Raw genomic sequence first — 13,399 nt, 5'->3', positions numbered from 1 at the left:
TCACACCTGGGCGGCATCAGATGCATGCCAGGGCGTGTTTTGCAGGCGCAGAAAACACAAAGCACTTCCTTAAGCCTTGACTGATGGCTTCTTTTCTTCTGCCCCTGACACAAATAGGCTGTGACCCCAGCAGTGTGGACATGGGATCACGAGGGGAAAGTCCCCTGCCCCACCCCAACGGCAAGGTTCACAGAGATGGCCATCTGTGGTGGGGAGGCCCAGGCAGTGTCCCGGGAAGGCTCTCCCCTCCTTTGCTTCCTACTCAGAACTCATGGGGGGTGTAAATAAATATACGGGGGCATGAGCTGTAAGCTGCCAGGGGCGGCCTTTAAAATCACCTATTTCAGGAGTGTTGCCTCTGAGGCTCCCAGCTGGCTAAGGGGTTTGGACATGGGTACCGAACTTTCATACGAGTTTCTGTCTAGTTTCTGTCGAGAGAGGCTTTGTTGCAATTTTAGCTTCTCAAAACCCACCTGTATAAACATCTGGCCTGGAGATGAGAAAGAACTCACCTACAGTCATAGTGTGAATGGCAAACTCAGTCTCCTGCCGCCCCCGGGACCTCCATTTCCCAGGTCACCAGTACTGTTGAGGAAGAAACAAGAGTCAGATAAGCAACAGCAAACGCAGAAACAATGAAAACCTAGCTTAAAAAAAAAAAAAAACAACAGAGCAGAGCAAAAGGAAATATACCAACATATGAGCCATGATTGTCTCAGGGAACAGTGTGACAAAAGTCTTTTTTCTTTTCTAGTCTTCTTAAAATTTTTCCAGATTTTCTATTAAAGAAAATCTTTTTTCTTTTTTTTTTTTTTAATCATTAAAAGAAGAAAGAGTTCTCTGAAGGAAAAAAAATCACTGCAATGTATCAAAGTATCTCCATTCCATCCTTCTTTTATGATTTTTTGGGGTTCTTAAAATTTTTTTACTGTTCAAGTTTGTGGGTGATACATTTCGGAAATCCGCTCTTCTGGAAAAAAGCATGAAAGTTAAAAAATGCATTAGCTTTCACACTGGAAGTATTTAGTTTAAGAAGTTCATGGAAATGGTTTAAAGGACAATCGTCATGTTCTTATAAATTTCAATAAACGTCAGAGCGCGTTAGTTGGAAAAATACCTTTTTTTATGGATAGCTTTTTTTTTTTCATTTAATCTCTTGTAAAGATTTATTTCTTCAGGGACTGAACTAAATTCAGTGAGCTAACTTTGCCCCCATGATACCACTTAGGGCCACTCTCTTATTTTTCTATTCTTAGCTTCAATGGGGATTTTAAAAATATCAGTTTTAAACAGGGGCTTCAGCTGATGAACCCATGTGATAGCTACTGAACTCAGTAATTATAAGATTTCCTAGAATAAATTTAATTGCCAAATTCTCACAATCAGCTGTTACTGTTGCTATAAATACCCCTCTTGCCTTTTTAAGCCCTGAGTGAGCTACAGTGGCTGTTCTGGCCTCTGGAAAACTGTGAATTAGGCATCACCAATTTATGGGACCTCACTGTAAGCCAACTGCTTTGATTCATCTAGGGCAAGTGTCTGTGTAGTTCAGAGTCTCCTCACACAAAAAGAAGACAATTCCAAGTTATTTTCATCCTTGTGGAAAAAGGACACACTGTTTTTATTTACTTTTTGGCATGTTAGAATCAGGTGTACAGGGGCGCCTGGGTGGCTCAGTCGGTTAAGCGTCTGACTTCGGCTCAGGTCACGATCTCACGGTATGTGAGTTCGAGCCCCGCGTCGGGCTCTGTGCTGACTGCTCAGAGCCTGGAGCCTGTTTCAGATTCTGTGTCTCCCTCTCTCTCTGACCCTCCCCCGTTCATGCTCTATCTCTCTCTGTCTCAAAAATAAATAAACGTTAAAAAAAAATTTTTTTTAGAATCAGGTGTACAAACCCATGCTTCTTTGTGTCTAGTTACATCATCTTCTAGAATTCTATGAATTTATAAGGACTAAAATAATTTAACTGAATATAAACCATCTTGTCTTTTTTTTTCCCAAAAATTTTACATCTTTATTTGTGTTTGAGAGAGAGAGAGAGAGAGAGAGAGAGGGCATTAGCAGGGGAGAGCCAGAGAATCCGAAGCAGGCTCCTGGCTCTGAGTTGTCAGCACAGAGCCCAACATGGGGCTCAAACCCACCAACCACAAGGTCATGAACTGAGCTGAAGTTGGACGTTTAACTGACTGAGCCACCCAGGTTCCCCAAAGCCATTTTGTCTTTTAATAAATAAGTCTGACTTTAAACCCTGGTTCTATATCTTACTAGCTGTGTGACTCAGGGCAGCTCACACAACTTCCCTGACCCTCACTTATAAAACAGAGATAGCAAAATAGATTCAGTAAAACGGTTGTGCTTTGGAAATAAGGACTTTGGAAAATCAACTACGTGATGGCATTTATTAGCACAGCGCATAGCACACAGTACATATTTAAATCTACTTTCTTTTCTCCAGCCAATTGTCAGAGGACAATCCCAACTTTTTTCCATTAGGCAAACATGAACTGAGCACTTACAGGGAAAGTATGAGAGATGCCAACACCCTGTTCCGCAGCTTTGAGGATCTCACTGTCTCATGAGGAGGACAGAGACCTGTTTGTGTCCTAATTACTCCAGACCTGTGAAAACTGGTTTTTAGAAAACATTTCTTTAAAAAAATGTTTATTTATTTATTTTGAGAGAGAGAGAGAGAGAGAGCGAGCACACACACACGCAAGTGGGGGCGGGGCAGAGAGAGAGAGAATCCCAAGCAGTCTCCACGCCGTGACTGGGGGAGACTCTATCTCACAAACCGTGAGATCATGATCTGAGCCAAAATCAAAGGGCCGGATGCCCAACCGACTGTACCCCCTCAGGCGCCCCTCAGTAGACATTTATCACCTTTGATCATTCACTCAGCAAGTATTTATCGAGTGTTGACTATGTGCCAGGCCCTGAGGCCCTTGGGAGTCACCGGTGAGCAAAAATACAGTTCTTGCCTCCATGGCAAGAGTACATTCTACCAGGGCAAACAGACGGTAATCAGACAAACAAATACACATCTTGTAGAGCATAATTTCAGGGAAGGAGTGCTGTGAAGTAAGAAGGTGTAGGGAGAGACAAGAGTTGCTGTTTTCCAAAGGGTGGTCAGGGGCGTCTCTCTGAGGTGATACGCGAGCTGAGACCTGAGTGAGTCCTTGCAGGCAAAAGGTTTTGGGGAGAAGTAGGGCATGTGCAAAGGCCCGGATATGGAGTTGCTTCATGTGCTAACGGAACAGTAAGGAGCCTGGGTGATTTCAATGCAGTGCTAGAAAACGGGACCAGAGAGGTATGAAGGCACAGATGAAGCTTTCTAACTCACCCTCATCCTGTTCTGACCCTCTGAGCTTGGTTCTCCCTGAATTTAAGGCCCTGCTTGGGCTTTCCAGGACAGGCTCTCCTGGCCCCTGCTGGCTCCCTCTGCCCTGACAAGAACCCCTGACAAGAACCCCTGACAAGAACCCCTGACCCACATGTGGCCACCGCACACAGGCCTGGATGCCAGTCTCGGGAAAGGAAGCCCACAGAGAAGGGCGCCTCCCCCACCAGTGTCCTCAGCAAATTCTCACCTTGATTCTGCAAGGTAGGTAGCAGGGGAGAGGTTCTCACCATGGGAGGGCCGTGTCAGTCTTGCCTCTGAGACTCCCCTTTCCCTCCGGGGTCCTCTGGTGTCATCACACCCCTGATGTCCAAGGTCTTGCCTCTTTACGCCCTCTGACCCAACCCTGAACACAGAACTTTCCCTCAGTTTGCCCCAGCCCAGCTGCGATGGGGCTGGGTTGTTTAGCAAGACTTTATAGGGAGTCTTTGGAGCACCGAAGGGGCGTAAACAGAGTAACTGACAACTACCACCAACATGACTGCTTTCAGAACCCTCGAGGCCATCCACATTGACCCCTGCCTGGCCCAGCCTCTTCCCGGGCAGCCGCTGCCATGCTTCAGCCCTTGGTACCCCTCCTTCCGACCCCCGGAGCCCACGTCCCCACAGAGGGGCCCACAGACAAGAAGGTGGCAGTTCCTCACCAGTTTAAGACCCGCCTTCCAAGCCACTTCCTGTCCCAGCATCCTTCTCTCCCCCACCCCCCAACCCCCGCCCCACTGACATCAGAATTGTCCACTCTCATCTGGGAGACCTGCCCCCCGCCCCCAGAGGCTTGAAGTACCGCTTATCCCCATCAGAGCACTGTCCCTTCAGTGTCATTCAAAGGTCTCTGATATTCCTGTGGGAGGGACTCCTCACAGCCCCACCCGCTGTACCTGCACTCGGTCCCCTGAGCTGCTTGGGGCAGGAATCCCCGCCTGGTCATCTCGACCCACCAGCCCAGCACAGAGGAGGCCGGGGAGCCTGGCAGGGGCTCAGCCCTCCCTGAGCAGAAGCTGGGTCTTTGGTGGTGGTCGTAGTGGGCTCGCTGGGGACGTCCTGAAGGAGTCTCGGGAGGGTGGGGAACATGGCTCCTTGCACCCATCATGCCTCGGGCTGAGGAGGTCTTACCCCGTTTACAGGATACGTACTAAATAAAGCAAATGGTCCAGAGCTGTTGTCCAAATTCAAACGGGACGCAAAAGGAATGGGGCCCGGAGAGGCCGCCAGGGAAAAAAAGACTAAAAAAATGGCAAGCCTTGTAACACAGGTGCGTATAATGATATTGCATATATGTGACCTTGAGAGACTGGATTCAAGATCGTATTATACCCCAGACGTAGAGATTCATTTTCTTGATTCCCTGGGTGAAGAGACGTGAGCAAATGCCATTGCTGGGGAATGGGGGGGGGGGGGTGTGAGGGGGGTTGTTGGAAGGCAGACCGCCCTTGCCTCCGGGCTTGGGGTTTTGACCACCACACTCGATGGCTTGGCAAGCAAAGAGGCCTGAAGGTCGAGGAAGAGAAAATAAGGTCTGGAAGGATTCACGGAACCAGGTTTCTGGGCCACTGTGACATTTTATGCTGAACTCATGACCCGTGTCCATCAAAGAGTGTACTTGGAATTGTCTGGAATATGGTAGGAAACCACCCAGTAAGAGCTGCTTTGGTCAGGACAGTGGGGGGATTCAGGTGCGCTGGGGTTTTCCCACACCCGGAACAAGCTGCACCCTCGTGCTGTAAGCAGAGATAGTTCTGTCTGTAATTATGATTACTCACTGCCCTTCTGTGGTCGGGTAACAATGGTACCAGAGGTCTCCTGGGGTGCCCCGGGCAAGACTGTTCATTTCCTGTTTCTCTGAGGCAATCTGATTCCTGGCAGCCAGTGGGGAAGAAAGGCCCAGCAGCGTATTTCCTTATTCTAAACCCAGGAGCCTTATCTTGGGAAAGTAAATACGGTGGCTGCAGGAAACTTTTGAAAGTGAAATGTGTGGCTGTGGGCGGCTGTCCCCTGTCCCATGCTGTTGTCTTCATCTCGAGGCTCTGATTTAACTGAACTCCTCCAGGTATGGACAGGCTGGGATGGGGGAACACCCCGAGGAGGGAGGCACAGGCCGCTTTGAAGGAAACTAAGGTTCCAGGAAGCAGAGAAACAGCCCAAAGGCACCCAGCTAGTTAGTGTCCAGAGCAGAGATTCAAGCTTGTGTTGTCTCTCTATAGAATTCATCAGGAGATCATTACCGAGCGCTTGTTATTTGTACGAGGGAAGAAGGAAGAATGTAAACACAGCCAGCCCTTCTAGACTGTCTGGAATTGGCTCCTCTGAGCCCTTTCTCCTTAAGGGCCCCCTCACTAACTGGGTTTCCCAGCCGTTGCCAAAAGCAGGGATCACATTGGTCTGGCCACTGAGGCCCCCAAGACCACCAAGCAAGTCCAGTGCGACCGCCATCCTTTTGCAGAACTGTCTTCCGAGAGGCAGCTGAGCAGGGAGAAAACTCCAGGTTATAAGATTGCTTGGGGGCTACTAAATTCTACCACTGCATTTCTGTCTTGTTAATCCTGTGAAATCAACTTTCCAGTTTTGTGCTTCAGGGGGACCCAGGGAGTCGGATTCAAAGGAAGAGGGTGCTTATGGGCAAAAAGGATTTACCTTGAATAACTACATCAGAGGTAAAGAACAATGATTAAGTCCAGAGCAGGCCCCAGCACTCAGTTAGTCCCACCCCACCCCCCACCCCCGTCACCACCAGGCCCTGGGGTGGGGGGGTGCTGCACCAGGACCAATGGGGGCTACATCGTGGGCATCGTGGGGCAGTTTTAACAAAGTGGGGAGGACAAGATTGCCATCTAGGAAAGACTCTCCAGACTCCAAGAGGCCTGTCAAATGCCTCCTGCCCCTCCAGGGGCAGCAGGGCCCATAACAGGGGCGCTGGCCTCTCCCCAAGAGGCCCCAAAAAGCTTCGGGAGGAGGAATTTTCAGCTGAAGCTCCTGCCTTGACGAGGAGAAGAGGGAGGGTCATTCCAGCAGATTCAGCTATTGGACAGGAACGGACTACAGGTATGATCCCACTCTCTCCCTTTTTTTTTTTTTAACTTGAGGTTAAATTCACATAACATAATATTAACCATTTTAAAGTGTACAATTCACGGCACTTAGCACATTCGCAGCGCTGTGCAGGTACACCTGTCTTTGGTTCCAGAACCTCTTCAGAACAAAGCTCATTTCCCCCATTACCCCCTCCCAGCCCCTGGCGACCAGCAGTCCGCACCTGTCTCTGCGGATCTACCTGTTCTGATATTTCATATGCATGGAATTGTACCACAACCTACAGGGCATCAGGCTGAGGGCGGTTGAACTGTGGTTTTCCTTTTGATAGATCCCAAGCTTTGTTGAGACTTTTGTGTGTGTGCAGAAGTGATGCTTTTCATGGTGCAAACCCTGGACGTTGTCAAGAGCCTCTCCTCCTCCCGTCTTTCACAATCGGGATGCTAGTATCTCAGAGAAAAGCCTTCTATGTTACCCCCTTGCAAATGTTGAGGAATATCTGGGCCGCTTGCCCGGTTGTGACCCTTGGGCTTAACCTCTTGGTCTCATGTCCTCACTTGTAAAATGCAGATGAGACAGTACCTCCTTCACGGGTTTATTGAGAGGAGGAACGAGTGAACACTACAGGTGGAGTGAAAGTGGGGTGAGCCACAGAATAAATGCTCAGTCAATGCCTACACTTCAGCTGTTATGTTTTTCCCAATGTAGGGACATGGGGAGTATCATATCTGCGGAAGGGAGAGCCAAAAGAACTTGCCAAAAGAAAGCAAATATGTATTTTTTTTTGAGTGCCTATGTTTGCTAAGTCATCATCACAGCTCCATTTCACGGAGGAGGAAACTGAGGCCCTGAGCGGTTAAGTGTGCCGGAGGTCACACAGCTAGTTAGGCTGAAGGCCTTGGGCGTTCCTCTATCTGGTCCCAGGGTCGCCTCCCGTGGATCAGAGGCCCCTAATCTGGGGTTTAGAATCACACGGTCAGGTCCCCTCACCTCTGTGCGGTTCCAAGCATCTAATTCCGCCTTCCTGGCTTCACAGGGCTGCTGTGGGCTTCCCGCCTGGCTTGTCGCCCTCGTCATCTGGCTGTGACCGGAGACACTCATGCAGTGCTTCCAAAAAGCAGAGCTGCGGAAGCAGGCTTTCCAGTCACTGGGTTTCTGCCGCTGGAGCCGGCCGGGTACCGCTCGGAGACCGTACAAGGCCCTCGGGTGATGCCTTGCCCGGAAACCCCGGCTGCTGCCTGCTTGGGGCCAGGCACCTGGCCTGCCTTTACTCGCGCCATCTCATCAAAGTCTCCCGACTCCCTGGAGAAGGGGAAGCCTTCGGAAGCAAGAGGGAAAGGAGCCTCAGGCCCGGTAAAGCAAAGAAGATGTCTCAGGCTTGGCTTCTTGTCCAGCAACAGCACCGGCTCGCCGTGGTAGGTATTGGATCCTGTTGCCAAAGCAAGCCGATGGGCCGTGGAGCTTTCCCTGAGATTCCACAGGAGGGTGGTGAGGCTGCAGCCTTTTCCCAGGATGCTAATTAAAACTGCAAGTCGACCAATGCAGCAGCATAAATAATTCAACTTGGAGGAGCATGGGGACCAGGGTTCACACGGCTGCTCAAATCCCTCCAGAGCTCGCAGTCCTGGTTCGCATGCCCCAGAGAGGACAGTGTGCACCGGTGGGAGCTGCCCTGCCTCGCGGGGAACCCTGGATGAGAGGCCTGCACGGCCGCCTTGGTCCTGGCAGCCCATGGCACCTGGGCGTGGCCACTGAGCCCCATCTGGGGGTGCTGCCCGGTCCGCCTATAGCTGCCAAAAGGGAGCTGAATCTGGAGGAACGATGTCCCTCCCCCTGATGGCGTTTCAAGCGCCCTCCAGTTTGGGGCTTGGCCTGGACTCATGTAGGCCTTCTGGTTTCTGATTCCCAGAGCGCCCACAGGTGAACCCTTCTGACACCAGCCTCCTGACATCACTACCTCTTCCTAGTAGAGTCCCAGGAGCCTGGCTGGCACTGCCGGGGGGCCGCGGGCCCCCCTCTCCAGCTCAGTGGAACCCAGCTGGCAGCTGTCACATCACCCTGGGATCCTAGGAGGTGAGGGCGAGAGGTGCCAGAGGACCACCTTGGTCCTCTTCTGCATTTTCCACTGTCACCGTTTGGGGCCAGGCATTCCCTAAGTGACCAGCATGTCACCGTCCCCTGCACTCGTGAGGGGAACACTCTCGTGACCCTCACCTTCCAGAGAGACCAGCCGGGGTTCACGGAGGTTGTACGGGCTGCCCAAGAGCACACAGGGGTGGTGGTGAGGCCGGAGCCCACAGTCTTCATGAAGGTCCAAGTCTGCGTAGATCTGCTGGTCACGGGATGGCTTATGGAGCCACGCTCAGCAGTTGGGAGAAGAAACGAGAGGCTCGTGAGGAGGAGGAGGCAAGGATGTTTAGTTCCAAAGCCACGTCAGATGAAGAGAAGGGAGCACAGGAGACACCAAAGCTGACAGCAGAATCTGTGGATAAACTGACGCCAGGGCTGAGTTTCTGGCATGAGTCTCTTAACTGTGGATGGCCGCGGGGGACTTGATTCGCGAGCTCAACACGCCCTCTCCTGCCTCTTCCTCACCCTGGACTAGACAGACTCCATCCTTGTGTCAGAGCATTCAGCAGTTCATGTGTTAGCTTGCTGTATTTTTTTCTTTTTTTTGAGAGAGAAGGGGAGGGGCGGAGAGAGAGAGAATCTGAAGCCGGCGCCACATTCAGCACAGAGCCCGACGCAGGGCTCCATCCCACGACCCTAGGATCATGACCTGCCTGGGCCAAAATCAAGAATTGGACGTTCAACCAACTGAGCCCCCCAGGCACCCCAGTTCCCTGTTTTTTCTGAGCTAAGAACTGAACTGTGGTGATGAGAGAGACCCATCAAAATAGTTTGACGTCACAGTGAACAAATACCACGACTCCGTCCTTCTCAGACAGGGACCTGATCCTCCTTGCTTTCTTCTGTTCACTATGCATTTTCCCCTGGTTTTCAAAGTGTGTATTCAAATCTCTTTTCAGATGTATATCTTACCTTGTGTACCATTATTCCTCCTGTTTTCAAAATAGAGGCTCACAGCGCTTGTCAAACATGAGCCATTCGTTTATTCCCTTGGAAGTACCAGGCCCTTCCCTGTGTGTCCCCGAATTCAACACAACGAAAAGCTTTCTGGAAAGGTGCATGTGTGGGGAGGGCATAGGGTACGTAGAATTTGAGCCTTGCTCATGGGAAAAACAGAACCTATAAAACTGAGGGATAGTCGCTTGGCTCTCACTGCTGGATAAAGCCCTCACTTCTTCCGGCACACAGACTTTTTATGAGATAACTAAAGTTTTATTTTAAAACCTTCTGTGTCCGTGATCTTTTTTCCACTCTGTGTGCAGAAAGAATCACCCACAAGTGAGTGAGCCAGCCTGCCTGCCCGGCACCCGCATCTCAGTTCACCCCTCTCTACACCTGTGGTCGTACCCGATATGAAGTGTACTTGGTGCATTTTGTGGGGGCATTTACATGCTATCGTCGTGTTCCTGAATTTAGAAATTACAGAAGACTCGGAACGTATCCGTTGGGAATGTCAAGCACCCACGAGATGATGAGGTGGCTAAATGTGTATGGAACACTGTTGGTGTAATGGGTGTGGTCTTGACATTCCAAGCTTGAAAGGCTTGGAATGTCCACACCAGATAGACATGAGGGGCGTGCGATGCCTCAGGTGGTCTCTGTCCACCTGACCTCTTTCCTGGGCCTTTCTGAGCTAATGAAAAACTCACCTGATACACCTTGACAAATCTCCATCATTCATGACCCATGGGTGAGGCCCCCCAAGACATGGAGAAACTTCCAGAACTTTGACTTTACCTTGACTGAGGCATCAGAGTGACCACAGTTGCTCCCGACTCCAGACTCTACTCCTATTATACGTGTGGCACACCTTCCTGGTTGTATTCCACGGCTGTCCACACACTTCCCTTGGTGACAAAGCTCTGACTGGGTCTGGTATTCACTGTTCCATGTGCCCAGGGGAGCCGGCCCCTCTGTGGCCACAGGTGATGAAGGTGACCAAGTCTAAGCCAGTTGTGGTCATTTCATTTCCCGTGACCATGATCATTTAGGCAGCGGCATGGGAGGGGATCCTAGCTTCTGGCGTGAAAGGAGGGGTCCTTTGGAGATTTGGGGGAAAGAGTTTCCTCCCTGATGAAAAGGAGGTGAGGAGAAATCGCCCTTCCTGTTCTTGGACGTGATTCTATAAAGATAAGCTATTGGAGGCCGAGGCCACATCTTGTGGCAGTGAGATAGTTGCCGGTGAACCTAGCAGTGGTATAGGAAGTACCCACACCCTTGACCTCTCAAAACTAAACAACCTGCTCGCAGCCACCTTTGTACTACTTGTTATATTAGATAACAAATCCTTTGTTGCCGAAGCCATTGATTTCCAAACTTCAGTGTGTGTAAGGATCACTCAAGGAGTTTGTTATAACACAGAAATTCTGACTCAATGGGGCTGGAGTGAGGCCCATGAATTTGCATTTCTAACGTCTAGTGATACTGATGCTGGTCCAGGAACCACACTTGAAGTAGCCACGGCTTAAACTAATTTAAATTGCACGCTTGACTTCTTGCAACCCAAACCATCCTGGCTGCTAAGTGCTTTTGGAGGGTACATGACAATGGATACTTTTGCTTCCTACTTGCAAAGCTCTGATGCGATCCTAGTTCATTTGATCCTCACCACACGCCTAGGAGGCAGCTGCTTTTGCAGAAGCGGGAAACCGAAGCTTAGAAACTTAGGTTTTCTGGAGCCCTTTTATTTGCGAGTGACGGAAACCTGGTTCCAAAGGAGTTTAAGCACAAAGGGAAAGTTGTTGACTCCGGTATCTAGACAGAATAGGGGCGAACCTAGGAACAGCTGAATCTGGTGGCTCATATTGTGTTGTTGGTCTCTTTCATTTTATTCTTAACTGCTGGCCAGCTTCCTTCAGGTAGCAGAGAACCTGACCACCGGCTACCCAAGGCTCCCATCCCATGACACTGGATTGGGACTCCAGAGGAGAGGGTTACTTTTGCCCAATGCCTGCACATAACCTCCTGCACCCCCTAAGAATGGACACAGGGAGAATCACGGGGGAGAGACAGTCACATCTAGGCCGAAGACGATATGGCTCCCATCAGGTGGGAGGCGTGAGGGTTGTGGAAAGCAGTTGGATGTGTTTAGATTCAGATACCATTGTAAGATTTCCATATAAACATGTTTAAAAATCAGAAGAGACTGCTGATTTATCAGAATTCTTTCTGCAGGGTTTGATCCTGAAAATGTGGTCCCTGTGATTATAGCTCTTATTTGACTCTGTAGCTTGTAAATACTGATTATTACCTCCCCCACTAGGTAATATGGACCCTGACAGCAAGAAACATTTAATTCGTTTATTTCCTCAGCAAAAATGTATTGGCCCTGCTGTGTGGCTCAGGGAATGTCACTGATGATGTTGCGTCTGTTCTAGTTAGGAGGTGGCATCTAGACAGTTTGACTCCAGGTGGGTCGGGTGTTCTGGGAGAGGCAGAAAGATCCACTTTATCACACTCTCCAGAAATGGGAAACTTGTTTAATCAAGTTAATTTTGCTAAACACACACACACACACACACACACACACACACACACGAATGGGTTTGACTACATATACAAATATAGGGCTTAAATAGATAGTTAGAAGGAGGGAAGGAGGGGAGAAAAGATGCTGAGAAGGCCACCAGCCATACCTATCATAATCTATATGTGTAATAAGATGCTCTGAGATTAGACCTAGTACTTTTGAAACTTCAATGCACAGAAGTGGGAACAAACCACTATTTTCGCCTAAAAGCTGAAGTCTTCCTATCGCCCTAGGGCAGACGTCATCTTTTGGCAAAGACTGCACATTGATTTTGCAAGGACCCTGTAATAAGTCTCCCGTCATCCAACAGAAAAGGTCAGAGTCTCTTCTGAACTGAAGGAATTCTGAGCAAGTTGTTGCAACCCACTGGTTGCAAAGTGACATGGGTAGATGACATGAAAGGCAGTGTTGTCTTTTTTTGGAAATCCACGTTTGATCCTTCCTTTGGCGTTGAAGATGAAAGATCCCTGGATCTAGCAGGGAGAAACGGCAAAGGCTGTCATCCCATTTCGGAGACCAAGCTGGTAAGAGGTAAGATCCGTCGAGGGATCCCTCAAGGTAGGAATTGGCCTCTGGATCTCTGGAGCCATAATATTTTGTATCTTGTTTAAGTGATTTCTTTTTTGTTTTGATTGCTTTTTGAGAATATTGCCTACAGGAATAATTTATTAACTATCTGAGCCTGGTCTCAGCGGTGGTCTGGGGATTAGGGAGGAAGTAGTCATGCTCGGGAAGGCAGCGATTATAAAATAGTAGGGATATCTCTAGGGAACGAGCTAGATTCGGAGAGGTTGTTGGAAGAGGAAGTGACAAGGGACATGTAGGGCAGGTTTTGAAACACGCTTGTCTCCCTCTGGGACCTCTGGGTGGGAACCTATTGAAGCCCTGTATCCTGCTAAATGGATTATTTGGGGCATCACCTTACCTTGGCTATTTAAGGGGAGATTTTCTCGTAGATTGAGCAATTTGGGAATACCTGGGGAAATACTAAAGGGTCACGAAGTTTGACTGTGTTCTCAGTGTTTGTTCACATATATGATTACATTTGGCCTTGCCCTTTGGGAGGCTAAAGAGCCAAGTATCTACCTCTTCGTCATATCTGGCGTCTCTGAGCTTATTTAAAGATGCATTTTATCCTTCTACACCAAGAAAAGGCTAAATTTGTGTGCATGCAATGAAAACGGAGGGGTGCTGGACAATCAGGTGTGATTTTATTCCCTCGAAAGCAAATAATATTGCTCCATTACCACATTCCTAGATCCAAACTTTGAGAACACATTTTTTTCAAAGGATGATGCAAAGCAGTAAGTACACCC

The 13,399-nt window shown here is 49.3% G+C and overlaps 1 protein-coding gene across 1 annotated transcript in view; it reads right to left on the bottom strand.

Annotated features, from left to right (window-relative positions):
- Positions 1 to 3,602, bottom strand: part of PROM1 (prominin 1) — a 134,190-nt gene extending 130,588 nt beyond the window's left edge. The window contains exons 1-2 of the mRNA XM_053901668.1: positions 3,588 to 3,602; positions 513 to 585 (exon numbers count right to left, since the gene is read on the bottom strand). The gene's annotated coding sequence lies outside the window, so the exon portion shown is untranslated. The remainder of the gene's footprint in view (positions 1 to 512; positions 586 to 3,587) is intronic.
- Positions 3,603 to 13,399: the final 9,797 nt, after the last annotated feature.

Source organism: Panthera pardus, unplaced genomic scaffold (genome assembly GCF_024362965.1).
Source record: "Panthera pardus isolate Hobbes unplaced genomic scaffold, ASM2436296v1 HiC_scaffold_13, whole genome shotgun sequence".
NCBI classification, from domain to species: Eukaryota; Metazoa; Chordata; class Mammalia; order Carnivora; family Felidae; genus Panthera; species Panthera pardus.
Note: the sequence above shows the minus strand (reverse complement) of the source record. Positions and strands in the feature narration are given on the sequence as shown.